At 37.1% G+C, this 4,262-nt stretch overlaps 1 pseudogene; it reads right to left on the bottom strand.

Annotated features, from left to right (window-relative positions):
• Window positions 1-227: 227 nt before the first annotated feature.
• Window positions 228-2,019, bottom strand: LOC103740587 (annotated as a pseudogene).
• Between the last annotated feature and the right edge of the window lie 2,243 nt (window positions 2,020-4,262).

Raw genomic sequence — 4,262 nt, 5'->3', positions numbered from 1 at the left:
ATTTATTTTAAATACTTAAAATACATTTTTCTTTTTAAAAACTATTTTATTATTTTTATTTTATGTGTATGAGTATATTGCCTGCACATATGTAAGTGCACCCATATTGTGCAATGACTACAGAGGACATAAGAAAGCTTCAGATTCCCTGGATCTGGAGTTATGGATGGTTGTCAGATACCATGTGGGTGCTGGGAATCGAACTTGGGCTGTCTGCTAGAGCAGCCAGTCCTCTTAACCACTGAGCCATCTCACCTGCCCACAAATCAGTATGTATTTTATTATTATTATTATTACTTTTTTGACTCCACAAAATTGTCTTCTGATCATCACATACACACAAAGCTGCAGCTGTTTAAATAAACTACCACACTTAGGACCAATAGAAAATTACTAGTCTCCAGCTCACCCCAGCAACCCCAATAAAGCTTCCCCTTCCTTTTTTGTTCAGAGGCAGCCTGCTCTCTATCAGTGTGGTAATCCCTCTCCCTCAGGAAAATCCCCTCCCATTAAAGCTTTGCCTGTGTGTTCATCCTCCCTGGCTTCATTCTTTTCTATTATCCTCAGAAGTTCCTGTGTCCAGCATCACTGTATCCAGGCTTTTTTTTTTTTATGAACACCCACAGTTGTTCCTCCTTATTCTCAAACACCAAAAGTGTTTGGGGTGGCCATCACATCAAAGAGAAACAGCATACTTGGATCCAACAGCGGAGTTAAGACGCTCATTTTAAACTACCAATTTGTTACTGTCCATAAAAATAAGTAAGTAATAAGGTCAGGCACGGTGGTTCATGGCTTTCATCCCAGAACTCAGAAGGCAGAGGCAGGGTAGATGTCTGAGACATAAAGCCACATGGCAAGTAGAAGGTCAGCTAGGGCTACAGGGAGACCCTGTCTCCAAAAAAATTCAATCAAACAACATAAGCTGGACATGGTAGCACACACCTTTAAGCTCAGCACGTTGGAAACAGAGGCAGGTAGATCTCTGTGTTTAAGGCCAGCCTGGTCTATATAAGTGAGTTACAGGTCAATTGGAGTTACATGGTGAGACAGACCTTGTTTTAAAATATACATATTGGGCCATCAAGATGGCTCAATGGGTAAAGGCACTTAGTGCACAAGTCTGATGACCCAAGTTCAATTCCCAGAACCTACACAAAGGTGGACGAGAACCAATTTCACAAAGTTGTATTCTGAACTACACACACACACACACACACACACACCTTTAGAAGTTTTAAAAAATACGTAATAAATTATGTTATAAAAATATACAGAAGCTGGGTATGGTGGTACGTGCCTGCAATCCCAGCACTTGGGAAGCTGAGACAAGATTGGCAAGTTTGAGGCCTGCTTGGACTGTAGTGTGAGATCCTGTCTCACCCCTTACTTTTTCAAAAAAAAAAAAAAACTCCAAATACACAAATAAAATCAAAAGTAAACTTTTCTATTCAGTGCAGTGAAGTGCAAAACATACTCTAATCCAGCCAGTCAGACATTTGATACTGTGAGGCCTCTGAAGAAATCAATAAGAAGATTTTTGAGTCTTCTGTAGTCTTCTGTTATATCAAAGCCACCACCAGCAAATATTAACAAGGGTTTTGTCCTCTCAGGACATTTACTATTCTTAATATCTTTTAGAGATACAAATTTCTCAATACCTAATTCAATCATATCCAGCACATGGTAGTTATACATATGACCTATTACCAGATTATGTGGTCACTTTTTATTATGGGAACCAAACTTGAATAAAGAAAAAGTTGACTTCTTTGAAAATAACTCCAGTGATATCTGATCCTCAAATGGTCTTCTAATATGTTTCTTTTTATATAGAACTCCATATGGTTTCTTCAGTGCATACACATCTCTGAGTACTTGTGTTACAGTTGCATTTGCATTCCCCCCTTTTATCAACATGACATTTTTAATGTTTTCACTGAGTTTGGGTTCTCTCTTCTCAAGGAATCTCTTGGCCCATTTTGTTTTGTGGTTTAGGACCCTATCCAGAGCATCCATTGCTACTGGAACCCTGGCCTTAAAATGTATATTTCAATATTTATTGATCTTTATGTTTTGTGCCTAGAGTTACCATGCTACTGTAATAAGACTTTAGATTCAATGAGATTTTGTAAATAATTAGATATTTCTATCTTAACAATTTTAATAGTGTTTCTTTGTTCAATAAAGTTGGTATTTTAATTATCATGTGATGTAGAGAGTTTATTTGTGGTCATATCTCTTTCAGGTTCTGAATGATTCTATATTGATGACCATATCTTACCCTTCATTTTGGAAATTTTCTACAATAATTTTATTGGATGGCTCTTCTGTCTTTAGCTTGCATCTTTTTGGTTTGTTATTTGATTATATCTCTGTGTTCTTGAAATTTATGATCATGCTTTAATCTTTTTATTGATATACCATTATAGTATTTCCTTGGGATTATTGTGAATAATCAGTTTTACTTTAGATTCAATATGCCTTTCCAAAGTTATAAATGAGGCCAAGGATGTGGGTTTCCTCTTTTGCCAGAAATTCATCTGCAGTAATATTTTCAGCCCTCACTCATAAATGGTGTCCGAGCGACTACCTGTAGTTACCCTTTCCTTTCTGCATTTGCAGAATCTATATTATTGAGAACAAGGAAATTATTTCTCCACAGTTTTTGAATATTGCCTATTTCTTTGAGCATGTACAAGATTGCCCAACTTAGTTTTCTAGGTAGAATGGTAGGACTTGATATCCATTTGGTTGTAAGCAGTAGAAAGGAGATATAAAAGTAGAAGTCATCTTGTTTCATTTAGTTTACATGGCAGAATGTCTTGTAACTTAGCATAGCCTCAAACACACTGCATAGCCAAAAATTACCTTAAATTTCCAATCCTACTACCTCTACCTCCCAAGAGTGGTATTATAGGCATGTACCATCAACCTGGATGTGTCATTGGTTATTTTTAAAACTAGATTTTTAATTAATTTTCTGCCATTTCAAATGTTTTGTGCCTTTGAATTCTGTAACTGAAGAGCTGTGATCTTTAGATGAACCCTGTTTCCTTGGGTTTTATCTTTTGTTATGCTTCTGAGTGCTGGTTTCTTCATCTGTTGGTTTGTATGTCTCTTCCTGTTTAATTTTGAGTTCTTGTTAGTAAACAGCTCTTTATTGAGTTATCAGTGACCTGTTTCACTTAGAAGAAAATTTGAGTACTGTAACAATAATAGCACCACAGCAAACCAGATAAAATTAAAATAAAGTTAACTAATATTACATCACTAACCGAAGAGACCTTTGGAGACTGCCTGAGAGTACCAGATGTTGTGCTGTGCACATCCCCTGATCACAGGACCATCTTCAGTCCCTCGTGATGACCCAGGATCAGGCTTCCCTTCTGACTAGTAGGGGCCAAGACCTTTGGAGACTGCCTGAGAGTGTTTGACTTGACCTCTGCAAGGTGAGCTTCCAAAATTACCCTGTTCCCATTGACCAGCTTTGGGACCATCTGAAGTCCCTCCCAAGGCTCCAGGACTTAGGCTTCCCTGCTGACTAATAGAGACCAGCACATACATCTCGCATATACTTTCCATGGATCTTGCCAATATCCATCTAAGGCTAGCTAGGGCTACTTAGTCCTCCAGGAGAGCCACTGTGTAGCCTAACTGGAGCCAGCTGTTCCTTCCAATATAAAATCAAAAGAGAGAACCTGAAGCCTTGACCAACTAGCTGTTCATACCCAGCCATAAAGCAACCAAAGTACATTAATAATACAGAATTAGACTTCAACTCAACATCCTTTTGTTTACGTTCTGTATCAGAATGAAAAGTAACAAAAGAAATCCATATGCCGAAACCACAACGAAAAAGAATAACTTGAAAAACCAACGGAATATGTTACCAACAAACACTACCAGTTCCATAGAAGAGTTATAGAATGAGAACCATGTCAGGACAATTCAGGACAAAGAATTTAAAGAAAAATTGTAATATGATAAAAGAATTCAAAGAATATGAAGAACATACAAACAAACAATTCAAAGAAACAAAAGAAAATAGGGATAAATTTCTGAATGAATTCACAAGGGAGATAGGAATATTGAAGAAAACATAGACTGAAATGAAGAAGTCAGGGAAAAACTCATTAAGCCAATTTGAAATGACAGGCGAAAGTCTCACCAATGGAATGAATGAAATGGAAGGCAGAATATCAAGACTGGATGATAAGGTTAAAGAATTGACTACTCAAGCAAGGAAAATGAAAAAAAAA

Source organism: Nannospalax galili, unplaced genomic scaffold (assembly GCF_000622305.1).
Source record: "Nannospalax galili isolate Female #2095 unplaced genomic scaffold, S.galili_v1.0 scaffold701, whole genome shotgun sequence".
NCBI lineage: Eukaryota > Metazoa > Chordata > Mammalia > Rodentia > Spalacidae > Nannospalax > Nannospalax galili.
This window is presented reverse-complemented; position numbering and strand designations above follow the sequence as displayed.